This window comes from Canis lupus, chromosome 7 (genome assembly GCF_011100685.1).
Source record: "Canis lupus familiaris isolate Mischka breed German Shepherd chromosome 7, alternate assembly UU_Cfam_GSD_1.0, whole genome shotgun sequence".
Lineage (NCBI taxonomy): Eukaryota > Metazoa > Chordata > Mammalia > Carnivora > Canidae > Canis > Canis lupus.
In genome coordinates, this window is record NC_049228.1 from 15,893,940 (window position 1) to 15,921,682 (window position 27,743).

At 46.3% G+C, this 27,743-nt stretch overlaps 1 long non-coding RNA gene across 3 annotated transcripts; it reads left to right on the top strand.

Moving 5' to 3' along the window:
• Positions 1 to 92: 92 nt before the first annotated feature.
• On the top strand, positions 93 to 27,616 carry LOC102155735. 3 transcript variants are annotated; one of them, XR_005361992.1, is made up of 7 exons: positions 104 to 209; positions 717 to 806; positions 7,617 to 7,819; positions 17,611 to 17,670; positions 19,211 to 19,307; positions 20,075 to 20,180; positions 26,106 to 27,616. It is a non-coding gene; the product is annotated as an uncharacterized LOC102155735 (long non-coding RNA). The 3 variants fall into 3 exon arrangements; XR_005361991.1 differs by lacking the exons at positions 104 to 209; positions 717 to 806 and adding exons at positions 6,327 to 6,595; positions 6,739 to 6,837; XR_005361990.1 differs by lacking the exon at positions 717 to 806 and having other exon boundaries at positions 93 to 209.
• The last annotated feature ends 127 nt before the right edge of the window (positions 27,617 to 27,743 follow it).

Below are 27,743 nucleotides of genomic sequence, written 5' to 3' on the forward strand. Positions count from 1 at the left end.
GGGCGGGGCCGGGCGCCGCCGACCAATCGGAGGGCGGTGGGGGCGGGGCCGGGGCTCGAGGGGCGGGGCGTCCGCAGGGGCCCGCGGCGCGGCGCACGTGGCTGCGGCTCCCCGGGGCTGAGCGGGCTGCGGAGCGAGGAGCGGCGGGAAGTCACACGGCCCGAGAAGCGCCCACTCGGCTCAGTCGGAAAAAATCCCGGAGGCCTCCGGTAAAAGCCGAAAGCCGACTCCGCGGTAGCCGGCGGATCTGCGGGGCGGGGGGGGGAGCGCGTTGGGGATGCGCACAGCGTGGATCTCGCGCCGCCTGCGCCTGCCTGAACCTGCTGCGTCTTGACCCACGGCGGCCAGGGCTGCAAGCCCCGCAAGACGACGCCACGATGACCCTGATAACCCCCGTTTGCTGTGCTCCTCCCCGAGCGGTCGGTCAAGGGGGCCAAGTCAGCCCTTTACCACAGCTCCTCATCTCATCACCTGTTTCACAGATAAAGAAACTGAGTCAGAAAGTTAAAGGGACTTGCGCAAGATCAGAGGGTTGGAACTGGCAGACAAACGGCCGGGGGGGGGGGGGGGGAGCGCTCTTTATGGAGCATCGGTGTGCCAGGCGTTTTTACTGAGTTAGGACGAGCGAGGTGAAAGAATTTGCTCGGCGTTTCACGATTAGTGTTATGCCAGCATTCAAATACGAATTTACCACGCTTTTTCCACTGCCCTCCCAGCCAAAATTAGAATCCCAGCACCTCTGTAAGCTGATGAATGATCCTGGGTTCAAGCAGCAGCTAGTTCAGTGTCTTATCTCTGAAGTCCAGGTAATAAATGCCCTCCCTCTCTCCCAGCCTTCCCATAAAGGCCTCACAGCAGCCCTCCCCTCCCACCGTGGCTCCTCCGTTCCCCTTGGGATTGCTATTTAATGAGGCTGCGTGTGAGGTTTGCAGTGTGGAATCCAGAGCTGGATTTCCAGGTTTCACATCATGGCTTCACCACGTACTGATGGGGGAGACCTTAGGGCAGCTTCTTAACTTTTCTGTGCCTCACTTTCCTTATCTCTAAGATGAAAATAGGATGCACCTATTTCTTAAAGATGTGAAGACTGCGTAAGTTCTTAGTCTGAGTTCCCCCAGGAGGCAGGAAACAGTACCCTTGAGGTAGCCTTGCTGGGGAGAGTTCTCAGACCAGAAAGGGAGTGGGGGAAACAGGGTTGGGCAGAGGGAGACATTAGGTGTCCTGTTTGCTGCAACTAGACAGCACAGTTGGCCCCAGGGGCTGCCCTCATTGAAGCAAGGGGGCAGGCGTTTGTACCCCACAATGAGCACTCACTGGATGTGGTTGCCCCAAGAACATGACTTAAATTTAAGCAAGGCAAGCTGTTAAGGCCAAAGGGGCTGTGCTGGCAGCCTACAGCAGGCAACAGGCTGAGGATGAGGGCATAGGTCCCAAACCTATAGGGGTTGGTGGTGGTGTGTCAACAAGGTGCTGAGGTCAGTGCTGAACACATAGTTAGCACTCAATAAATGTTAGCTCTTGGGTTTATTGACTGGGGAAATGGAATTGCTAGACAATAAGGAAACGCAGTATGGTTTTTGGGTCTTTTGGAATTGAGGTTTTCAGTTCATGAGGGCCATCTAAGAGGTGCCATTCTTCAGCAAGGCCTAGAAATAAAGGGTCAGGGAGGGGAGGAAGAGAGACAAGAGGAGAAAAGGTCCCTACCTGAGGAGCTGGGTGAGACAGCCCAGAAAAGCTGGTCAGGGAAGGAAAAGTTAAAACCACAAAGCGGGGAGGGACACCTGGGTGGCTCAGTGGTTGAACATCTGCCTCCAGCTCAGGTCGTGATCCTGGGGTCCTGGGATCCGTTCCCATGTCAGGCTCCCTGCATGGAGCCTGCTTCTCCCTCTGCCTGTGTCTCTGCCTCTGTGTGTGTGTGTGTGTGTGTGTGTGTGTCTATCATGAATAAATAAATAAAATCTTTTTAAAAATTAAAAATAAAATAAATAAAACTACAAAGGGGGAGAGAACAGGAAGTCCTGCAGATAGCAGTTGAGCAAAAGAGGCCCAAATCAGAACAAGGGCGGGGCGGGGGGGTCATCTGTCAAAGCAGATCCTCCTGTTAAGCCAGGGCCTACAGAAGATGACCCAGTTAGTCAAAACATAATGCACTTTGAAGAGTGTAGTCAAATCCTTCCCCACTCTCCCTGGGGGTTAGTAGACAGAGGCAGGTGTGGAGCAGCTCACACATTGGCAGCACCGTCTTCAGATGCCAGCTGCCCACCTTCACCTCCATCACGGGCTCTTCCTTTCTCACAAGTGCAAAGCTGAGTTTTAGTGGGCACAGGGAGAGGGGTGAGGGTTCTGATGTGCAGCCAGGCAATGGAAGGATGCCTTTTGAACATCTGTGTTTCTCAGCCCAATCCTCCATCCAGCCAAGGAAGCAGCCCACCCCGCACCCCCATCAGCAGCAGGACGTTCTGCTGGAGGAGTTGGTCAGTTGAGGTGAGGCCTGATGTTTCACCCGTGCTGCCCAGGCTCCAGTACGAGATTGTATTATGCAGCTGCCAGGTGGGGATGTGGGTGGTATCTGCGACAGTTTTTCTTCAGGCGACGAAAACAAGTTTATGGATGGATTGAATGCCAGGTCTTGCCCTCAGTAGCACCATGTTGGAATCAGCCCAGATGTAGCCACATAACAACAATAATGGCGATTATGCACAGAATCTCCCTAAACCTTCCTGTTCTGTCTACATGCCTGTGAATAGGCCAGAGGAGGCTTTTAATTTCCATTTTGCAGACAGCAAAACAACCAGTGCCTAAGGTGCCTTCACTTAAGTGCCCTGGATCTGGAAGCAGCTGAAACATGGCCAGCTCTCCAGATTCCTGAGCTGGCGCTTTCTCCTACTTGACAAAGAAAGCAAAAGAGGCAAGAGAGACAAAGCGGTGCGTGCAGTCTGGCAAATCCAATCCAAGAGCACAAAGGCCAGGGCTCAAGAGGAAGAGCCTTTCTGAGTTCAACCTGCCTCCCGGTTGCCATGGTTACCTCTTCAGTTTCCAGGCAGAAACTTTTTGAAGTTCACAATGTATCCCAAATTCTCTTCCCAGCAGGTAGGCTGGTTCATGTCTGCAATTTCAGTAATGACTCGACAGTTGCTGTAAATCCAGCAAATTGAGCCCACCTGTGCACTGGCTTTGACATGAACCTGACCTTTTTTTTTTTTTTTTTTTTTTTTTTTTTTTGCCCAGCACTGGCCACACAGCTGTGCTGTCTTTCATGGAGGGTGTGGGGACAGGGTTCCGCAGCCTGGGTCATCTGGGATCGGGATTAAATACCCCAGGCTGTCCCAGCCCAGGGTCTTCCACTTGCCTCTTCTCCTCTGCCTCCCCACACTCCCCCAGCCCCAGCACCATGCTCCCTCCCCAGCAGAAGTCCACAGAGGACCTTTACCTGCTGGAAGTGGTCAGGGGAAATGGATTCCCTTTCTTGACTTCTGATTTGGCACAAATCATCTCCACAGGGGTCTGGATGTTCCCAATTCAATCATGGATCTACCAAAAAATATTAAGAATTTATTTTTTTTTTTTAATATTTTATTTATTATTTATTTATTTAAGTCACAGACAGAGAGAGAGAGAGGCAGAGACACAGGCAGAGAGAGAAGCAGGCTCCATGCACCGGGAGCCCGATGTGGGATTCGATCCCGGGTCTCCAGGATCGCGCCCTGGGCCAAAGGCAGGCGCCAAACCGCTGCGCCACCCAGGGATCCCATATTAAGAATTTATTGTGTTCCCTCACTGGTGGGGAAATCGCACAGCTTTTAGACTCTTCGCTGAGTTTAATGACCTTCTTCTTCTTTTCTCCCTGAGGAAATGGAACTAGCATAGCAGGGAAGAAGAGGTGAAAGGAAGTTATGGACAGTCTTTGCTAGAGAAGTCCAGGAAGGGGAGAGTTCAGGGAGGGTCTGCAGTATTGAAAGAGGAGTGAGTGGGGTTTGACCAGGATGGAACACAGCCAGAACCCTCCGAACATGTAGGAAGGAGCAGGCTCCAAGTGGGAGGAAAGAGCTAAGAAAAGCCGGTTGTAGTTTGGCAGTGCGGAAAGATTTAGGAATCCCCTGTATACAGCAGAGGCTCTCAAGCATGTAGGATGCACAACTGGATGTCAACTGTTTGGTAGAAGCATAAAAACAGCAGAAGCAGCACACATCGTGAGGCGGCTGAGTCAGGAGAGAGAGAGAGCCTCTGAAGATGTGAAAGAGGGACCATCGTCCTGGAGGGTCATGGCCAAAACTACAGGGGGGTGCGCCCTCCTCTCGTGGGCAGCGGGGGGGGGGGGGGGGGGGGGGAGTTGAAGGAGCTCAGCCTGGATACAGCAAACAATTGTTTTTCCCCAGCCATCCTTCAGAACAGTGGGGACAGCTCACTTGGATGGCTGTTTTATTCTTCTCCCAGTCTCTTCCTTCTTCCTCTTCCTTGTCTGGAAGGAGCTCTGGGGGAACGGAAATTTGGGAGGCCTGCTTTTCTTTCCCCCAATGAGCCCAATGGACCCCTAGCATCCAAGGCAGGGCAGTCTCAGCCCCTTGGGGAGGGGGCTGAAACGTGTCAGTGGTACTCACGGCTTGTAGGAGCATGTCTAGACTCCTCTGCGTGGAATAGAAGGCTCTGACCACCTGATCTCACATCCTCCATCTCACACCCTAACACCCAGCCAAACTCAGCAGTTGGCAAGTTCCCCCAGTTCCACACTGCCTTACACCTACAAAACCCCGAGTGTGAGGTTCTCTTGGCCTAAAGTCCCCTCTCCTCTCTGTACCGCTCATTTTCTTTTTTCTTTCTCTCTCTCTCTCTCTCTTTTTCTTTTTTTTTATTTTTATTTTTTTTTGGTACTGCTCATTTTCAAAGAAATTACCTTCATGCTCCTTCCAGCCAGCCCCCACCTACCCCACCATCAGAGGCAACCTCTATTCTTACTTCTAGAACCAAAGGACCAGCATCGACTCTTCTTGACTTTTTAACTTAATTTTACTGCCTAATTTTGATTTGCAGTCTGTCTCATCACGAGCTCCCAGAGGGTGGAGACCATTGCCTTGGTCTCCAGCCCCTAGCGCCATGTCCAGTTCAGCGTGTGTTCCAAATAAATGTTGGCTAGATGGATAGCTTGTTGCAACACAAATTGCAACAGCTAGCATTTATTGTACACCTACTATGTGCCAGGCCCAGGCTCTGTTCTGTGTGTTTTTCCCTGAATTATCTTTCAGCTCTCATGAGCGCCCCGTAAGATGATTACTGTCTTGTCCTCATTCTACACTTGAAGCAGAGATTGGTTAAGTAACTGGCCTCGGGTCGCACAGCTACTTAGTGATCCAGCTGGGTTTTGATCTCAGATGGCCCACCTCCAGAAGCTGTGTTCCCGGCACACATCCTTCTCCAGAAGGCAGAATTTGCTCACCAGGAGAAGAAGAAAGCATAAGTTTGGGAAATCATGACAGGATGCTATAACTCCTTGAGCTGTCTTCTGTAACTTCCTCTTATATTTCCTCTCCCTCTCACCATACATTCATTTCTCACCATGCACATCTTCCGCTCTCTATCTTTGCCCTTAGCATCTGTCGTCACTGGCTCTGGGCTTTTCTGCGTCTTCAGTCCCTCATCTATGCAGTTCCCAAGTACAGCTGCAGAGAATCCCTTTTTCTGCTGAAGTCCTTCCATTAATAGCTGGGCTCTGACTTCTCTTGGCAAGGAAACTCAGAGTGCCGTTGCTTTGCCCTGCCACCCCCACCAGCTGCGCTTCCCATCCCTCTTTGCTCACGTGGGAGCCTGGTTCCCACCTGGAGGGAGCCCTGGGGCAGCTTCCAAGGGAGGCAGATCTTCAGCTCCCAAGGTCTTGGGGATATGTTGGGCCCCGGGGACCTTGGCTCGTCTTCAGCCTCCTGGGAGCCTGTCTGCTGATAGATGGAGCGTTCAGTGTTTATGCTTTGATGATTCTTAAAGGCTGGCTGTGGCCCTTCATAGGCCCTTTGCTGGGTGTTTCGTGATCTGACCCACACACAGAGGCTTGCCCTCCTGGCTGCGAGGGTCTGTCCCACCCCACACCCTAACCCACCATCCGCCTGCCTCAGACCCCCGAATCCTCCCCGCAGCATGACTGTCCCCAGCCCGTCTGCACACTCGTCCCTTGCTACCTCCGCTCTCACATACGAATGTTCCTGCCATCGTTTTGATGCCTTCCCTAAAGTATCAACTAAATTGATGGCAATAAGCGAGCCCCATCTCATCCTAAGCCTGCAAAATAGGAGAAGTACTCAAGAATCCTGGGTTTCTAAATGACTTCCTCTTTCTCACCCTTCCTCCTCATCTCTGTTCACTTTTGTCACGAATGTCATATTTCTGAAAGGATTTCACTTCCACTCACTGAGCATAGGAACAAGTTTATCAAAATGTGAATTCTTCTCATTTAATAATTTGTCATCCTAAGGCACTACTTAGGATGAAAGATCAGGGGAGAACAAGGGACGTTGAGGATTTGCACACTACCGAAAAGTGATCTTTGCAATTCCAACGCCCTGCTCCTTCCCAGGCTGAGGAGTTTTGGATTCCAGAACTGGAAAGTCAGGTGGGTGCTGCGTGCTGGACTGTGCCTCTCTCCGGGTGGGAAACAAGCACGGGTGGTGGTGGTGGGGAGAACCTAAGCGCCACCACCCCCTAGTTGTGGGGTAGAGGGTCTGCCCAGCTCACTCTGCTGTATTCCTCAACCAGGGCAACCACCTGCATTGACATGAATAAAGAGAAGGCTCTCTGGGAAGACACTAAAAACAGCCTAACTATTGCTCCAAGGAGGACAGGGGGACAGAATAGGTGAAAAGGAAGCATTGTTTTATTCTTGCACACATGCGTGTGTGTGTGTGTGTGAGACAGAGAGAGAGAGAAAGAGAGAGCTTGAGTGTCTATGGGTGTGGGGGGGAGGGGCAGGGGACTGAAAGACCCCCACAGAGAGAAACCTCTGCAGCATCAATTTCAGCCCCAGCCCACCACCCTCATTTCTCAGGGATCCTCGCCACCTCAGATCATCCCTGATTCCACAGACACATGATGTGCTCTCCTTGGTGGGGAAGCCGCCTTTGAGATCTGGGTGCTCACTTGAGCAGATCTAAAATGGCCTCAGGGAGGCCTGGTCCCCCGAATCTTGGTGCCTAGCCCAGTGTCCAGCACCGCACAGGAACTCATTAGTGGTGAATGAGGAATGAAGGAAATGCATCCCACTAAGATGCGGTGAATGTCTTCAGAGTCACTGTCAACCCAGCTTCCCAGGATCTTGGGGGTCACAGACATTCTTGGCCGAACTTCAACCAGACAGCTTTCTGGAAATGGGTCACAGACAGGCTGCATTACGCAGTGAAACATGACTGTGCACCTCTCAATCGCGCCTCTGCTGTGGCTCATGGAGTCCACCAGTGCAGACAAACTGACACAAAGTCAGGGAAGGGTCTGGCGGGTGTGAATGGCTCCAGAGCCCAGCTTCAGTTGGAAACAGGGCACCAAACACACATGGAATCTGTCCACCTCGTCATACTTCTCTGAAGTTCTGGAGCAAGGAAAACCCCAGCCCACCTGGTCCTCTTTTCCCTCTCTCCTAGGTATTCCAGAGAGGCATGTGCTGAGAAGAAGCTGTGGGTTGGGTGGAGCAAGAACAGACTCCAGCTGGTTGCCTGCCACGTGGCCCTGCTCTAAACCCTGTCTAGAAGGAAGGGTAACTCCCATTTGTAGGCCTCGCCTCGATGTAACATGGAGCTCACTGCCTTATTGACGCTACCACAGAAGGGGAACCAGACAACCATGGGTAAGTAATCTAACCAAAGTGACATACCCACTAAATGGAGGTGCGAGGATTGGTACCCAGTTCAGTCTAGCAGATCCCAACCCAGGGCTACTCTCTGCCTGTCCTTTTGCTTCGGAGCAGCTCTCCCACTGGACGCTGATGCTACCTCAGGCCATGTCTCCGCACTGCCCTAGTTAGAGATTTCTAGGTGCTTACGTAAGCCACAGATGAGATGTGAGGGCTGTGGAACAGCAAACCCAACATGTGAACATCACACGCACGTGCAGAGATGTTAGGTCGGAGCCGCAGGAGGGCTCTTGCCATCTCCTGGGAGTTAGGGACCTGCCCTCCATGCAGCCCTCTCCCCCTCCCTAGAGTCACCTTCCATGAACCCCCATGTAAGTGGAGAGAGTAGGGGTGAGGGCGTGAAAGGTCACTGCAGGGAAACAGAGGAAGAGCAGTTTTGTAGGAAACAGGGGAAGCTCAAGAAGCAGCAACAGTAGCTGTGAGTGCCGGACAAGTTGTAAGGAAACGTGCCTCTCGCAATGTGCCTCCGACACCTGAGCAGAGGGAGAAACGTGGTTTGATGCGTGAGCAGTCAGAGGCTGGAGCTGGCGGAGTTGGGCTGGGAGGGAAGGGGGGGGGCAATGGGAACAGGTGGTCCTTTCACAAGCTCCCAGGCCATCAGCCCCTGACACAGCAGCTGTCCTAGAAACAGGCCCAGGTGGACAGAGGGAAGAGCACAGTGGGGGGTGCATGGTGTTTTGCAGAGAAAGAAATGAGCTCTCCTCCCTAATGGGCCCCACACATCTGAGCACGGGGAGACACGCGGCGAGCTGTGTGACTGAGCCCCACTGAGCCCCTCCTTCTCCACCAGCCGTCTGGCTTTGCTGCTCCAAGTGTGGCCCCAGGGGAACCTGCTGGCTCCAATCCCCAGGCTTGCTGACACGCACCCCCTCCCCCCGGCTGCAGTAATAACGGTGATAATCGCTAGCATCAAGTAAGCATTTTCTGTGCTCTGCATTTATGGGGATTCTAGTCTTCATCTTCTTCAATCCTCACACTCACCTCTGGAGGAGGTACTCTCCTGTTGTTTTACAGATGGGGAAACTGAGGCATCGAGAGGTTCACTGAGGAAGGAACAGAAGGCAGAGCCATGACTTGGTACAGGGTCATCTGACTCCAGCACCCATGTTTTAGCCTCTCACTCCACACACTGCCCCCACCTCCTCCAGAGTTGTAGGAAGCTCTTTCCTGCCCCGGGTTTCAAAACGCTCATTTCTCCAGCTCCAAGAGGATCCGAGAGATGAAGTTTTATCTTCTCTTATAGCTCAATCTGGTCTTCACTTTTTGGGAAGGGCAGAGGAAGCACAGGTAAAGAGCTTTCGGCTTCCAAGACTCAGTTTATAGAGGGCCAGCCCTGGGACCCCCAGCAGCACTTGTCCCTGGGGCCATGCTGTTCATCTAGAACATCCATGTCCACTCTAGAAATGGTTCTTCACTTACCCAGCAACCACCAAGTCCTTGCCTGGAGTTTGGAATTTCACACAAATGAGCTCGTGTAACACTCACTGTGAACCTACCAGGGGAGCTGGCCACACTCTGGCTCATGTCCCAACTCAGTGGCTGCTCCTCCCATCTTGTCTGTCCATCCAATATAGGGGCTGCCCAAGGCTGTGGCCTTGACCTGCCTCTCTTTTTGTATGATAGCTTCTTCCAGAGTAGGTTATTACTTTAACCACATCTGTATACTCATGACCCCCAAACCTATCTCTCTGGCCTCCGCTAGTGTTCAAGGTATGCAGGCACCTCATTTGTCCAAAATGAATTCGGTATTATGTACACACCACCACATTTGACTAGATTAATGATGTTAATTAATGGCAGTAAAGCATCTATTCAGTTGCCTTTAAAAGAAATCTCACTCGCCATCAATGATCCCTCTCTTCCATCCCTCCTAACTCCAGTCAGCCTCCAAATCCTCTCTACATTGGTCTGATGTCTGGAATCTTCTCCCTTCACCTTCAAAACCTTTGTCCCCAACCTCTTGTATGCTAACCAGTCTTCTCCATCCCACCCATTCCACCTACTCTGGTGCCAGATAAAAATATATCAGAGTGTGGCATCTCTCTCTTTAAAAGCCTGCAGTGTCTCCCACCTTCCCCAGGGTCACACTGAAACTCCTTATCAGGACATTTCAGTTCCTCTACAGAAGGTTCCAATCAGTTGCTCTCACCTCCTCTTCCAGCGGCAACACAACCCCTTCAGCTCTGGTCACCCTCAGCCTTTCCACCAAATACTCCATGTTGCTCATCCACTTGCTTTCATTGTCATTGAAACCTGGAATGACATTCCTCTTTCGTCTGATAAACTCCTATTTATCTGACAAGACCCAACGCAAAATTCACCTCCGTGAATGTCCTTATTCTTAGCAGATGCATGCTGAAATGTTTAGAAATGGGCGTCAGGACACCTCTCACTTACTGTCAAGTGGTTCAGCTATACGCCTACATAAATGTCTAAGTATCTGTGAGTCTGCGTCCACTGATCTGTATATCGAAAGAAAAAGACAACATGGCAAACTGTGGTTGAATCTGGATGGTGGTTGTAATCATCTTTCAATTCTTCCATATGCCTGAAAATTTTCACAATTATAAGTTGGAGGGGGGAAAATGACCTTATCTCTGATAGTTTCCTTATTGCCTCTGACAAAATGAATCACCTCTTTCTCTCTATTCTCATGACACTCCGTGTTTGCAACAATACAGCACTTTACTACGTGTTTAGCAGCCTTCTCTTCCATAGATTGTGAACCTGCAAAACCACAGTAACTGCACACAGTAGGCATTCAATAACTGTTTGTTTGCATGAATGAATGTCCTCTCCTGTAAGGCCCAACTGGAGGAGCAAGAAGCCATAAGAACAGCCCTCTAGTGCTTCGTTCTCCATCACATGGACACTCATGAGATAGGAAAGGAACCTTGATATGGAGGGAAGACAATGAATGGCTACTTACTGGATGACAGAATGTAATTTAAAACACAGGAGATCTAGACTCTGTGACTGGTTCTATGACTAACTAGCTGTGTGACCATTGGCAACCACCAAACTCTCTGTGACTCGGTTTCCTCACTTGTAAGCAGGGAGTAATAATGTCTGTCTTACCTATCAAATGGGAGGAAAGTGTGTGAATGAGCTCTGAGAAGTCTAAGATACATGCAAAGAATGCAGTGCTGTCCTGATTTTTGTTACTAGAATGAGCAAGAATTTGTCCTGATCTTGACCGGTGAAGAATTCTGAATCACTGAGTTTTGGGGCAGGGGAGATGCTTTGCTTCCATAAAGAATGGGAATTTCCACCCAGCTGGAAGTAATGAGAGGCTGTGACTTGGGCCTCATTTTCCCCACCCCGCTTTCCCTTTCCTTTGACCAAGTGATGATTGCTGGGAAACAGACACAACTGGGGATCTTAAAATAGAGCAGCAAATGTCTGAACTCTCTGCCCCAGGCTCGGTTGCACCGAGTCAACTTACACAGCACACACACACAAACTATTGGCTCACGTGGCACCCACCCCTCTGAGCCGGAAGACTGAGGCCGTGGAAAAAGTTAACACATTGATTCCAGAAAAAAGTGGTCACTCAGGAATGCGGCCCCAGCTCCGCCCGGATGAGATGCCTTGCCCTGATGCTCCTGTGTCCTCCAAGGCTGGGGGCTCCCCCAAGGCCCAGCTCTTCCTGGAAGCAGTGGCGGTCCCACCAGCCGCAGCAGGCTGGGGAAAGACAACGAGAGGCCTCTGGGGGAGGTTTCATGACTCACTGGTTTCAGAAAGGCTTGACTTCCCAGGCTGTGATGCTTAAGCTGGGGACGCTTATGTAACAAAGCATGGGCAGCATAAAGTGCTCTGTAAATGGAGACACGTGGAAGACTGGACCCTTGCTTCTGTGAGACCCAGCAGGCCCCAAATACTAATCTGGTAAACTTTTAGCCTGATCTTAGAGAAAGAGTCCTTCCAGAGTGTGAAGGTTGAGGGGATGAGACAGGACTCATAAAATCCTGAAAAGCAACTGTTACTCGAAATTCTCTTAGGTTCCATTCATTCATAAACAATTGGTGCCAGGCTACTCATCACATATATGCGTTCATTTCATTTTCACTACTGTATACAGGACCCATCATCACCCTCGTTTTACTGATGGGGAAGCTGAGAGACAGAGAGATCCAAAATGCCACAATGGCAGCACCATGATTCAAACCCAGTCAGTCTGGTGCCAGTATCTGTGGGTATCACCGCTACGCTACGCCAAGCAGCTGCTGGGAACCTGGCAGTCGAGGGGATGTGGTGAGGATGGGGAAGAGGTCCCTCGGGTTGTTGACTTTCAGGGAAGGGAAACAAATAATGAACAAATATCAAATTGGTAAAAATAATTGCCAATAGTGATTAACACAATAAAGGAAATAGAAAAAGAGGGAACTACTTTAAGTAAGGTAGTTTGGAAAGGTATACTAGTCAAGTTCCTGTTGCTAAGGACAGAAATGAACTTTCTCTGACTTAAAGAGAAAAAAATTTTTGAAGGGAGTTTGGGGTACTCTGCAGAATTTTCAGGCAGACTCAGAACACAGATAAGAACAAAGGGAGGCTCAGCAGCCAAAAATCCCTCCACAAAACCACTCTGATGAACACCCAACAGGTACAGCCTGCTCCACAACCACAGCTGGAACTCCCCAGACACCACTGCTGGCTTTGCTGCCCTGGAAGCCGGATGCTGCCGCCACCACTAACCCCAAAGTGGATTCGCCACTACCCCCATTTCTTTGCATCACCAGCACCTGATTCAAAGTCCCAGATGGGTGGACCTAATTGGCACCATGCTGCTTCTGATGCAAAGTTCCAAGCTGTGCTGGCCAGGCATGGACAGCTTCTGGCACTGGTCCCAGTGCTGCTGAATATGCAGACCTGCACTTAAGGCACCGTGGGGGCATGCAAGAGGGGGTGCTGACTATCCATCCACTCTTTATTGAAGTCCTCTCCCAACCCAGTTTGGCTGAGGCAGGCTTTCTCTTTCCCCCCAATGGGATTTCAGCCTCTCTTCCAATAAAAATGATAGCTACTAATTTTGAGTGCCTATTAAATGCAAATCTTTCACAGACATCATCTCTAAGGCTTACTACCTCTCTGCAAGGTAGTTAATTACCCTCTCCATTTTCAGATGCAGAATCTAAGGCTTAGAGAAGTTAGAAATCTCGTTCAGGAAATGGCTGAGCCCATATTTGAATGCAGGTCTGTTATGCTTTCAGGAGCACACACTACCTCCTAAGGGGATTAAAATTCAGGCAAATTTTTAGCACAGAAGTGATCCCCTGCTTCTGAATCCAAGACATCATAGGTGGGGGGAGGAAACAGTAAACTCCATCTGGATTTAGGACCAGATGCTCTCTAGCCCTTTACCTGCCAGTCACCTGTGGCTCTCTTGATACTCCAGGGCTACAGCTGTCCCAGCCTTTTAGGAAGCCAGGCTCTATAAGGCCATATGGCAGAGATCTCTGGTGTCTTCATCGTCAAGACAGACCCCACCACCCCACTGAGCCTTACCCCGCCAAGCCTCCATAAAGCCCCTCTGGAGGTCTACACTTCTGGGCTTACACTGCTATAGGCAAGGCTCACTTTCATAAAAATGCATATGGCCCCAGAACTGTATGTGAGTTGCATTTTTGTGAATCAATTCTATATACTATTGGCTTACACTCACCATCACTTCAGAAATCATTGTTAATCTCCAGCTGCTCTTCACTGCTCATTGACAACCAGGTACTTCAGCTTAAAATATTATCCCCCTCTGCCTTCTCTACTTTTCTGTGAAAAGATCCATAAACCAATATTTAAGTGAACCAGGGAAGCTTACCATTAACGCACTTCCAAGAATAATCATCTTAAAGTGAAAAAATTGCTCCTCGATAAGAAAGATCATCCCCTAAGACATTCGTATTATGAATTGGATTTTTTTCTTGGTGTTACTGCATCAGCTTCCATGTATATACTTAATGGTCTAGTAATAAGCCAGTACTGTTAAATGGGTAATTTGCTCAAAGACAATGAAGAAAGAGAGAGACAATGAGAATAAGTATGGATTTCTGGGGCTTTTTCTTACAGGTTAGTCGTGGGTCACACAGCCAGTCATTCAGGACTCAGTTTCTCTCTTTGACACGCAGAGCATAGAAGCTTTTGCATATTTCATGAGGTTATCATGAGATTTTAATGAGGCTATCTGGTTAAGGTCCTTTGAGATAAGCACAAATTATTATTAGAATGCAATCAGTATGCATCTATTAAGAGAGCAGCATCTCACCTATGTGCGTGATGAAGAGGTTACTGCCACTGCTAGCTAAGTGCACCCCACCCCTGGCCAGGTTTCTATTTTCCCAGAGTGCTGGTGCCTGAATCATTCCTAGTGAGGAGGGTTGGCACTGCATCATTCACACTTTTCCCCAAGGCCCGCACAACAAGACAAGCAAAATGGCTGTAAGGTTGAAGACTTAGTCTCTGGCTGCTGCTGGAAATCTGCTCAGTAGTATTTCCCCTGGCAACAGACAGCTACCGTGTAAGGTGTGAATCAAACATGTAAACCTCTGGAGATTTGTCTTTCAGTTCTTTGAGACACAACTTAGCAGAGTTGCTGAAAATATGGTGACACATTGCCTCAGCATGAGGACTCTCAGGGAGATGGAGGAGAGGAGGGAGGACTGCTCCTCAGTAGTGCTCAAGGGGGAGTGCAGTCCCTACTGCCATTTTTCCCCTGTGCCTCCATGTCGTGACACCATTTCTGTTCTCCACCCTGAGTTTCTGAAACTATCAGAATATAAGAAGCAGAGCAGGCCCCCAGCTGCCCTAGACACCTGGGACTGTGATTACATCTCTAGAGGCACTGGGGCTCTACCTAGAGACTCCTGGGCACAAATCAGGCTGGAAATCAGCTTGGTTCCCCCATCTGTCCCCTGATTTCATGAGTTAGGAACCTAATCCATGTGTGTATACATGTGTACGTGTGTGCATACATATGTCATTCCTAAGCTAAAGGACTAAAATTCTCTCCAGAAATGTCAATGGTTTCAGCTGTATTCATTTGCCTTTCCCATTGGAGAGCTGGCAATCGGCTGATGATATGCGAGCAGGAAGACACATTCTGCAGCCTCTTCCAATGATGGATGTAGGCAGACCCGCAATGTAGAAGCTGGGGGCAGCCAGGGAGCCAACAGAAGCCTATCCAGAACACTTACACTTGAGGCCTAGGAATTTATGTCATTATTATTTGGTACACTTGGTATTAATTTATATGCAAATGTACACGTCAGCTATGAATCCCAGTCCATAAATTATTTTATTTCCTATAGCTTAACTTAATTTTTTCGATTTGAGCATTCAATCCACAGACTGCTTGACAAGCAAAAAATAAAATAAGAATCAGATCTATCCAAGGTACCTTTCTGCAAAATGGTGTTACGAGGTTTCTATATAGCACCAAGGCATCAAGTAGTGGGAATGAGTGGCCCTCTGATCTTTGATCCTGTGTCCACTCAGGTTTCTGTTCAGACAGTTACAATCCCTATCGGTGATCAGGTCCAGCAGCTCCCTGCTGCTGTGTTACTTCTCTTGCTGAACAGGAACCTTTTACATTATTGTCTTATAGACCCTTTGCCCTCCCAGTCCTTCCTTTCTAGCATCTTTATGCTCCTTGGAGACAACACTGCAAAACAGATCACAGGCCTCCTCTGCTTTGATAACCAAGACATTGTTTACTCCTTCCTGTTCCAGCCCAAAGGGAATCTCTTTTGAATGGTAGACAAAACTGCTCCCTAAAGGAGGCTTACAGATGCTGATATTTGGGGCTCCCCGTGGAGAAAAAAACCCCAGTTGTTCTAAAAGCCCTGCTCATGCACACAGAGCTTCCAATGACATTCTTAGTGCTTTGCTCTTAAATATGAGTGAACAACCAAGGATTGCCAGACATTAGAGCAAAATCTCAAACATAAAACAGACTAAAACAAATGGTAAAAAGGAACCTGGGAGAAATAGAAACAATAGGGTAACAGAATAAAAAGTAAACAACTAAAAACAAAGTCCATGATTAATATCCTTAGAGAACATTTGTGAAACAAAAACAGGGTTGTTTTTTGGGGGTTTTTTTGTTTTGTTTTGTTTTTTGTAAAAAAAAAAAAAAAGAAATTAGAAGATAGAGCATAGGAATGCAGAGGTAGGGGCTGCAGAGAAAAGATGGGGAAAGAAATTATCAAAGAAATAATATAAGCAAATGTTCCCCAAGTGACGCATAAATCTCCAAATTGACAAAGCCTACCAAGTGTTCATAATGAATGTAAAAAGTCCCACATCACTGTAAATTCAAAACCCTGAAACAAAAAGGAGATCCTAAAAGTTGAGAGAACACAGTAGGGAAAACTGGGGAACAGACTAAAAATGATGAATAGAGGGACCCCTGGGTAGCTCAGCAGTTGAGCTTCTGCCTTCAACTCAGGGTGTGATCCTGGTCTGAGGATCTGGTCCCACATCAGGCTCCCCTCGGGGAGCCTGCTTCTCCCTCTGCCTATGTCTCTTCCTATCTCTGTGTCTCTCATGAATAAATAAATGTTTTTAAAAATCTAAAAAAATAAAGATAAAAATGATGGATAAGAATCAGGATGACATCAGTCTTCTCAGGCACAACATTGAAAATGGAACACAACAGTAACGCCTCCAAAATTCTAAGTGAAAACCATTTTCAGCCTGGAATTCTATACCACCCAAATCAAGAGTAGGCAGAGAATTAGATTCTCAGTCAGGAAAGTCCCCCCCCAAAAAAATTATCTCCAGTGTACTCTTTCTTAGAAAGCTACTATGGGAAAATAGGTTCCATCAAAATAAAAACAGAGGATGAGATGGGAGGCAAGAATTAGGAGACAAGAGAGAGGTGAAAGGAATTCTCAGGGAGTCAGCAAAGTAAAGAGTTACACCAGTTATACATCAGAAAGATCAACCAATCTCTAACCAAGGAGTCAGAGGACTCCAGGAGAACCATTTGGGTGGAGTTGAAGGGATATCTAACAGGTCTGACAGTGTAGAAATGTTACTGAGAAGTGTTTCACACAGCTGTGGGAGCATATAAAAGAACACAGTCAAGTTTTGATAGAAAACTAAACAAATGAAATTAAAGGCAATTATTAACTCCAGGAAAAACAAAAAAAAAGTGCAAGAATGGATATGTAATTAAAATACATTATTGGTTTAATAGTAAACAATATTTATACAATCATGATAACAAAAGCATTGTTAACCAGAAATAGGAGAGGACTAGAAGAAGAGAAGAGGGAATGTACATGAGTTTAGAATCCTCATTACCATAATAGGAAGTCTATAACTAATGTCTAAAATTGATAAGCAAGCAGCACACTCTGTGAATCAGAAATGTGGGGGAAAGACCAGATAAATAACTTGAAGTTGAAAGTGATTTTCTCTTTGGAAAAGAAAGTGGGGCAGAAGGAAAGAAGTAAGAAATAGCTAATTTCTTTTTTATTACATATGTAACTTAAAATTAGTTACCCAGAAATACTTTTATTTAAAATACAAGTATATTAAGTAAATATTAAAAATGAACCCCACTGGTCATGTATGTGAAATAGACACACAAGCAGATCAGTAGAAAAAAGAATTACAGGTGCTACCCATGCACAGGTAAGGTGTGGACATAAAAGAGAAAATAGCTCATTCCACCTAAGGAAGGAGGGCAAATTAATTCCTGACTTCTACGCTTTCATCTTATCCAGGGACACTGCTGCCTGTGTGCATATACAGATGTGGCCACTTGAAAAAACCTGAGAAGCAAGGTAGGAACTCACCAAACATTCCTGGAAAGGTGGTAGGGTCTCCAGGTGAGGACTCCAAACCTGAGCATCACACTGCCTGGGCTTGAATCCTGGCTCTACCACCTACTAACTGCGTCATTTAGGACAAGCTACTTATCCTCTTTGGTCTCCTCAAATGTTTTTGCCTCATAAGGTTATTTCAGGGATTAAATGACTTAATGTGTAAAGGGCTCAGAACAATTATTGGTACATCTCAGTATTCTCTCAGCAGCTACCAGGTGAATCTCCTGAGTGCAGGCACTGAATAAGCAGAGTGTGTGTGTGTGTGTGTGTGTGTGTGTGTGTGTGTGTGTGTGTGTGTTGGGGGAATGTTGATTATTACAAAAAGCTCTAAGCCCATCCCTGCCTTGTACACATTTAAGGAGGGGGTAGGGGTTGGGGAAGAGAGAACACCAATAAATAAGCATATTACCAGCAATAGTGACCAGTAGCTGGATGCAGAATGGGGGGACCAGTTTCCTAAAGACAGGGGCCATTGATGTGTGCTCCATCGAGGGGGTATAAGAGACACTTTTTAGATGGTAGCTTCAGCACTCCTTTCCCTAGAAATTTCTCCTCTACCTCTTGCCTCCACACAGTAGCAGCAGAAGCTTGCTTTGTCCTGCCTCCTTACCTCCTTGACCCAGGAAACACATCCAAAACAAGCTGAGTCAGTCAGGCTCTTACCTGGGAAGTCTGGACCCAAGACCGACGATTAGAATGTTTTCCCTCTTCATTTCTTTGTGTTAAGACTCAGTTGTAAACATGAAAGATATTGGCCATTTTTTTTTTTTTTTTTTTTTGCCATGGGAACTGGGAAACAGTAAAACAGTCCGCAAGCAGAGAAAAGGGTGTGGCAGATACACAGAGAAAATCAAGGCAGGAAGAGAATCAGGGCTTCTGGGTTCCCCAGGTTTTGCAGACTGTTTCTGATCCCAACCAGGCTACATCCCTGTCTAGATTCCATGGGATGTCTGAGGACTCTGGCCAAACTCCCCTTTTATTCATGCTGGTTTGAGTTGAATTTATGTTGCAAACCAAAATTTCTTTAGCAATTTCCCACTCCTTGCTCCCGTATAGGCAGGGAAAAAAAAAAAAAAAAGATATGACTATATTCCTTAGTCTGGTGAGACATTTGGTAAGTCTAAACCTGGAAAAACCCAAAGGAGTCCCGGGTTGCATTGAGATGGACTCTGGCTCTGGGCCCAAGCCAAAGCAGCTCTGCTTCCTGAGATGGATGTGGACCATGGAATGGGCTGAAAGACTGGACAGGACTCTGGGCTGCGGGAGAAGTCAAGGCTATCTGGCTGAGTGAGGTTCATTCAAGCTTGAGCTGGGAGGATCGACAGGGGGAGGCAAAGAGGACCAGTAAGCACAGCAACAGGAAGGTTAAAAAGAGTGTCAGTAGCTATGAAGGCAAAGGTGAAATTAGAGGAGGAGGTGACAAAGCAAGATTCAGGTGCAGGCCAACAAGTGGTAGTCTTGCCTCCCACTAACTATTTCCTCTTCTGCCCATTGTTAGCTAGGCAGCAAAATTTGAGTGAAAGACCAGCTTTTCAAGGACTCTGCGATGAAGATGAATCACAGAATTACGGAGTGTTTCCATTGTGCTCCATTTGGTAGGTATGGCTGAGGAGTCCACTGACCAGCAGTTAGAAGCACCGCTCAAAGCCACAGTTCAAATACTCCAGAAAGCCCAAGATCAGAGATCACGCCTGGTCTCGGATCAAACCTGAGAAGGTTTCCTAAAAGAAGTGGACCTGGAAAGACGGATAGAATTTAGACATTGAAAGACCAAGCTTTGCAATATCCAGTAGCCAGAGAGGATTCCTCTTTGTAGCGCCATCTCCTGCAGTCCTAACACAGCAGATGCTCAAAAACTATATACTTAATTGAGTTGATTCCAGGAAAAAGGAATAGCATAATAATAAAGGCGAGAGTTTGGGTTATGTGTATTGAGGCCACACGTAGTAGTCCTGTGGCACAAAGGCACAAATATGAGGCACAAAATGGATCCATGGAAGACATATTGAAGAGGCAAGTTGAGGCCAAAGCTGTCACTTAAGAATGGCTGATCAGTCCTTGAACTCCCCGAGGACAAGGACCAGGACATTTATTTTAGTCTGCCCCATCCCAGGCTCAAAGTCTATGCAGAACAGATGCACAGAAATTAGTCCACTTAGTTTAGGACCTAGTGCACAGAAATTATTTTTGCACACAACTTTTAGGATGAAACCAAATGACATGGTGAATGCTCTGGCATGTAGACCTGTGTCTGAATGCCACTTGGCTGTTTGGGGTATACTTTTTTCTAATTGCATGTGTTTTCATGTGAAGGGACTGCCCTAAAGTTACACCTGTCACTTCTCTCCCCAACTTTACTCAGTCCCACCCATGGAAGTAGCAACTCACTGATCTGTTTGGAAAAAGGAACTGGGCATTCCTAAGATGGCTTGTCTCCAGGAAGCCTGCGATCCCTACATTATGCCAAGGTTAGTGGGGCTCTGGGGGAAGCTTGCAATCTCAGAGTCCAGTTCGGCTCTGGAGAGCCTATTAGCAGAACCATTTGGCAGCACCTCTCAGCCAAGTCTTCCAAACCAGCTGTTATCAGTAATAAAGTTGACATGTTCATCCTTGTGCGCCTGACTCCCGAGTCGGAAAGAGTTCAGGACTCAGGAAGTGAGCAGGGGAAAAGGACTATTAGTTATCGACTCCCTGAAACACCACCTATTACTGGCCTGAAAATTTCTTGCCAGTGAGATGGATGTGATGGCAATGGCCATCACATAGGGTTCAGCGAAAATTCTAAAAGATAACACGTTAGATGTGTCTTAGTTTGGGCTGCTGTTAACAAAAATATCACAGAGCAGGAGGCTTAAACAACAAACATTTCTCTCAATTCTGGAGACTGGGAAGCCCGTGATCATGGTGTGGCTACTCTGCTGAGAGCTAGCCTCCTGGCTTATAGAGGGCCACCTTCTCATGGTGTCCTCACATGGTGGAGTGAATACTCTGGTCTCTTCCTCTTCTCATAAGGACATTAATGCCATTGTGGGGGCTTCACCCTCCTGACTTCATCTTTACCTATCATCTCCCAAAGCCCCCACCTTCTAACACCATCCCATTGTGGGTTAGAGTTTCAACCAATGATTTGGGGGAGGGGACAAAATAAGCAGTCCATAACGTCCTCAGTAAGTGTTTGCTCTCTCCTTTGACATCCTCTTCTTTATTTTTTTTAATAATAAATTTATTTTTATTGGTGTTCAATTTGACAACATACAGAATAACATCCAGTGCTCATCCCGTCAAGTGCCCCCCTCAGTGCCCATCACCCAGTCACCCACACCCCCTGCCCTCCTTCCCTTCCACCACCCCTAGTTCGTTTCCCAGAGTTAGGAGTCTTTATGTTCTGTCTCCCTTTCTGCTATTTCCTCTTCTTTAAGCACATCCCTACGGAGGCAAAATCTATATTATTCTGTATGTCTAGCATATTTTTTAATGTTCTGTAGAGGTTTGAAAAGTGGAAATAATAAACACAGGGCCTCTCCGCAACTGATTCATTTCTGCTCATATTTTTCCAAACAGCTTTATTGTGGGATAATCAACACACAATAAAGTGTACATATTTCAAGTATAAAATCTGATGTTTTGACATATGTAAACGCCAGTGAAATCATCGCAGTCAAAACAGTGAGCAATTGGGGCGCCTGGGTGGCTCAGTCAGTTAAGCATTTGACTTTGGCTCAGCTCATGATCTCGGGGGCCTGGGATGGAGCCCCGCCCCATGCTCAGCACAGAGTCTGCTTGTCCTTCTACCTTTCTACCCCTCCCTTGTGCTCTCTCTCTCTCTCAAAAAATCAGTGAACAATCTATTGCTCCCCCAAAATTCCTTCAAGTCCCTTTGTGATCTCTGTTTCCCACTTTGCCCTGCTCCCTGTCCCTAGGCAGCCACTGATCTGTCTTCTGTCTCTAAGACTTAGCTTACATTTTCTAGGGTTGCCTATAAAGGGAATCACAGCATATTTTCCTTTTTGTGTGTCCACTCTATTTTTGAAGAGAGGTAGCAGTTATCATTGAAGAGTGGAGGAATACTGATCCTGGAATCGAGGTACCAGCGCTCTTGTCTGAGTAGATAGTAACAGGTTATGTGTCCTTGGACAAGTCATGTAATCCTTCTGTGCCTCTGTTTTCCTTATCATAAGAGAGGGAATAATAGTATTTGCACTACCTCACAGATCCATTTATGGTAGAAATATTGCATAAGGGAGGCACCTGGGTGGCTCAATCGATTGGGTGTCTGCCTTCAGCTCAGGTCATGATCCAGGACTCCCAGGATCGAGCCCCATGTTGGGCTCCTTGCTCAGCGGGGAGTCTGCTTCTCCCTCTCTCCCTTCCTCATTCTCTCTTCTCCTCTCTCTCTCTCAGAAAAATAAAATCTTTTTTAAAAAAGAGACAGAAGAAATACCTCATGAGGTATAATACTAGAAGATGTATAATGTACTGCACGTGCGTAGCAAGATGATATCTGGCAATATGAACCCGAGGAGTTTATTTCACTGCCTAAAATTTCCTCTTTCCCTTCCTCTCTTCAAGCAAATAACTGACTCTGTACTTCTTTTGTGGGGGAAGTATTGTACGGAGTAGGAAAACAGAAGTAGCCTACAGATCCTCCTGGCTTTAGAGTTCTCTGACTCTAAGCCTTGAGAAGGGTACAGGTTTTCAGGAAAGAGAAAGGAGAGGGCTTTGTGAGCTCGTAATGATGGTGTCTTAGGGAAGTAGTGGGGAGGGTGTAACGAACACTTCTCAACAGGTTCTCGAATAGTCCTTCTGCTATAGCACCTCCTTCTCCCTCCTGATTTCTCTGGTACCGGAGCCTTTCTGGGATTCTGCAGGGAAATGAACTTGCCTTCTGTCAGTCCACAACCCTGTCCCCTCACCCTTACCCCTTTGGGGTCAGGTTTGACCTCCATCCCTTCTGGTAAGTCATTTGTCATTTCTCTATCTGCTGTCTCCTTGCATTATTTTGGGTTACAGATGTTATCTAGTTTCACTGAGCTAAATTTTATTTTGCTATTTCTTACTCTCCTAGTTGTTTTTGAGTTGTTCCTCGGAGAGGAAGGGTACAGAAAGTTCTTTACCCTGCCTTCTTGAAATTGGAAACTAGTGATTTCTTTGCCTAACAGTTTTTTATGGAGATATAATCTACACACAGCAAAATACACAGGCCTTAACTGTTTTAGGTCAAGGGGTTTTGACAAACATATCACCCATGTAACATATATCACTAGTAAGATCTAGAACATTCTCACCACCCCAGATAGTTTCCTCGTATCTCTTCCCAGTTTCCTGCTACATTCCCACCCCACTCCCTCCCCAACCAGGCACTTACTTCTCTTTTTCCTATTGTGATTGTTTTTTTCCTATCATAGATTAGTTTGCCTGTTGTAGAATTTCACACAAATGGAATCATACAGAATGCAGTGTTTTGTATCTGGCTGCTTTTTTGAGTTATATTGATCATAGTGCATTCCTTTTAATTGCTGAGTAGTGTTTTCTATGACATGATAGACCATGATTTGCTTATCCATCGTCCTGTTTATCTGGGTTGCTTCAGGTTTTTGCCTGTTGTGAATACAGCTGTTATGAAGGTCTGTGTACCTGTCTTTTTTGTGGACCTATGTTTTGAGACCCATGAGTGGAGTAGCTGGGCCATAGGGTAGATGCATATTTAGCTTTAAAGAAACTGTCAAACCGCTTTCCAAAGTGCTTTATATCAGTATTCATACCAGCACTGTGTAAGAATTCCAGTTATTCCACATCCTTGCCAACCCTTGTGATCAGGATTTTCATTTTACATATTCTAGTGGGTGCGCAATGGATCCTCACTGTTAGTTTTGGCATAACTTTTCCAAATGTTTCCTAGTCCCTAGAAGAGCCTCTTAGAGCTCTAGACAAGGGTCCCTTAGCCCTCTTTTGGGTTGCCATTTGTGTTTCACAAGTGCACCTGTTCCTGGACAAGAGAGAATCATTATGATGTGATGTTAATAGTAATGTGGGTTTCTGTCTTTACAGAGGGTGGTAACTGCAGCCCATTGAGAGATCGCTTCTTAGCAAAGGGAAATATTAATATGTCATTTGCAAACTTAGAAAAGAGGCTCAGAGACCACAAGTGAAAGATTACATAACCATTGACATCTATAAAAAAAAATCTAGCTGTAACTTCATGGGTTCAGTGCTATGGATAAAAATAATTTAGAGGGAGAGAAAGGATATAAGAAAAAAGTTTTATAACTAAAATACAAAGAAGCACTTGGGAATCCATCCAACTGTTAAGGACACAAAGCTGTCTCAAAGGCTGGCACCGCTATTTACAAAGTAAGCTGTTGGTAAACTGTTTGATTTGCATTTTCCTAATGAGTGATGGTGTCGACCAGTTTTTTAATTTGGTTTATTGGCCACTAATATACATCCTTCTGTCAAGTGTCTATGTGAGTCTTTGACCAATTTTTTAAATTGTTCTTTGTTTTTCAGTGAGTTGTAGCAGCTCTTTACATACTCTGGCTACAAGTTAATTGTTTAACATATATATTGTAAATATCTTCTCCCAGTCTGACTCCCCTGTTTATTTTAACAATGTCATTTGAGGAACTGAAGTTTAAAATTTTTTTTGAAGTTTCAAATTTTTATATAATCTCATTTATCACTCTTCCCTTTGATGCTTAGTGCTTTTTGTGTCCTAAGAAACTTTTATCTATCTCCATGCCAGAAAACTATCCTCCTGCTTTCTTCTAGAAGCCTTATGGAAATTATTGCTTTTTGAACTGGTCTCTGAGAAACCCTAGAAAGGTCTGGAGGGGAAATGGTGAGGTCTAGCCCCTCTGACCCCAACATTCTACCTCTTTTGGTTCCTCCTTCCTCTCCACCTCAATCAAAGCAGGTTTCCCGCTTCATTTTAGGTACCAGAGTTTTAGTTTAAATTTCATGTAACCAAAAGATTTCCAGTTTTTATTTTTTGGGTTTTTTTTTTTTTTTTTGGCCACTCTCCTGGACTGTAAATTCCTTGAATATAGGAACTATGCATTCTTTTACTCTCCATTATGTCCTCAACTATGCACAGTGCCTAGGCACCTTGTGAACACTTATTACAAATGTTTAATTGAAATAAACCTAACAAATTTGAAATGGGAAGAGAGGCTCTATTCCATTTAGCCAAATCTTACATAATGTGTACTCCCGGGCTTCAAATCTGGGCCAGGCTCCTATGAGGGGAGAAAGGCTCCCAGTGGGAATGAGATCAGAGGCCTCTGCCTGCAGCGGGCTCCATAGGAAGTAGTAAGAAAAGCATCGCCTTACACTTATGTAACCTTTTACTATTTATAAAACACCTTCATATATCTTACCTCCAAAAAAAAAAAAAAAAAAAAGCCCCTGAATGTAAAAAGACCTTTCCCTACTCATAAAGACAAGCAAATACCCCAGAGTTTCAAATATATTTGGGAGTGGGGAAGCTGGCCACAGTTTTAAGCCAGACAGAAGTCTGAGTGATAAGGACACCTTAAGGGCTCTTTTTAAGTGATGCTGAGCTTTTTATATCCTGAGGTATTTATATACCTGAGGTATTTATATCCTGAGCTTTTGGGGCTTACCCACTTCCCCAAAATTCCCACTGATGTTTAAGATCTCCCCAAGCTTTATCCCTTCAGGTGAAGGCCTTTCTCCCAGTCAAAAGCTAGTCGTCCTCCAGTTTCCACAGGATGAGGCAACTGGTAGTCTGATGTTGGTAATGGCAATGGGGGAACGTATTTCCAGTGGGGACGCTGGGGGCTTCCAGGGTCTCCCTTCTGGGTGTCATAACTGTATTCTGGTCAAAATTTGCAGACACCACCCCCGCCTCTAGACAAGCAAGTGTGACCTAAGATACAGGATGCCCTCACTTCCTGTCTGTGGCAGCCATCTCCACCCCAAGGTCTGGTTTCTGCCCCCACATTTTCACTATTGATCTCGGGGTAACCCCATCTGACCTAAGAAACTGTCCCAAGTCTGTTTCACACCTAGAAAATGACTATTTGGAGACATTCTGATGGTTAGATACTGTGAAGATTTTTCTTCAGGATATAAAAAGCTCAGCACCATGCCTAGCCCATCATGAATGTTCAGCATATCTGTTTTGAAAATACGCACAGAGTTCACCCCCAGGCTTCCGGTCTGTCTCATAGACCTAGACCTAATCATGTTGCTGGGCTGGGCTAAGTCACTTGTTTTAAGGGAAAAGGAGGTAACTTTCTCAGGTCAGGCCTACTGATTTTTAAAAGACCTATGGGTTGTGAAATCACCCGCACCTCCAAACCATCTGCCCAACTTCCATCACCATTAGGGTTCTCCAAGATTGCTTTCCAGTGACTTCTTTTCCTTTCCAGGACTGCTGTGGTTGTCTCCTTCCCTGGTTCTGACACAAGAGCTGAGAAAAAAGGGGTGTGTACATGCGATTGCCATCTTCTCCAGGCATCCTGTTCCAATGGATACAAGACTCAGGATGCAGGGATAAAAATCAGGCGACTGCTTCCAATCCCACAACAAATGTCACCCATCTCTTCCAACAAAAAACTTAACTCAAAATGACACTTGCTTGTCAAATCTGAATTAGGCATTTTCACTCTAACTGGAGTGAGTATATCAATCCCCTGGGGGAAAACTGGAGCTCTGGAGAGGATTCAGATTCAGCAAACAGTTTTTGCTTGTCTGCTGTGTCTCAGGTAGGCACTGTATTGTGTGTGTGTGTGTGTGTGTGTGTGTGTGTTTAATTTCTATTCCCACTTGCATAGTACAGATGAGGAAAGCAGGGACTTGCCCCCTCAACAGCCAGCTAGTGGAAAGGTCAGGTTTCTAACCTAGGTTTTACAGCCCCAGGTCCAGGTCCACTGTTCCTTGCATTTAGACTATAGATGCCACTCCAGGCGCAAGCCCAGGCCACCTCTTCCCAGGATATTACAGACCACATCGGGTTTTCTCCTCTCTGAACACCAGCAGTGTGGCCACATGTTCACTTCACCTGCAGAAGCTGCCAGGCTCGAGAGTTGTGTCTTGTTCTTTCCACCCACTGATAGGATGCTGGGCGTGTAGGAAAGCAACCGTTTACTGGGAGCACTGAACAGTCTCAAAGCCTTCTCATACATACTGTCCCCATAGCTCTGTAACACGAGATAGATGAGCTTTTTTTGCCCTGGTGGGGGAGAGGAGAGTAGTGGGAGGGAGGGAGGAAGCCGAAGGAAATTAATGAGTGACTTAGGATTCATCCCTAAAGGACCAAAGCATGGAGGAGCCTGATTTATGAGAGTTAGACAAGGTTGATGGTTGGCTGGGAAAATTGAGAGATTAACTTTATGTCTTGAGTACCTACTGGATGCCAGACAGTCCATTAGTAGGTTGTTATGAACATTATCTCACTTAATGCAATCCTGTAATCTCTGCAATTATATTTTTAATGGACTTCAGTGCACAAAACTGAACTAATCTTTTTAATACTTTATTCATACTATTCTATTGGTCCATGCTTGGGTCTTAATTATTTTTCTCAGTCATTTATTTTAGTGATGCGATGAGTACCTTGGAACCTACATCTAACCCAAGAACTAGAACACTAATGGTAATTCACCTCTATTCAGGTGCTCCTTCCCTACGCTGTTGCAAATGAAAATAATGTACCAGCCCTCTCCTGTAGTTAATTTTCATAAGAGGATATTAAGAATTCCTGGCTTAGACTGTCCTGTCCATAAACCCTCAGCAAAATAAATAAGTTTATCTGCTTGATTAAGAAAACTCCTTCCCTACCTCCCCTTACAACAGGCCAATACATATGGAAACTTTAAAATATATTGTTCATTTTGATTATATTTAAATCTTAATAAAAGGACTTGCTTTTTTAGCTTAACATTATTTTGCTAAGATTCATCCATATTGTTGCTACAGTATCACCGTAGGCCATCCATTTCCACAGCTATGTGAATTCCATTGTGTGAATGTACCACAATTTATCCACTCTTCTTTTGAGAGCCTTT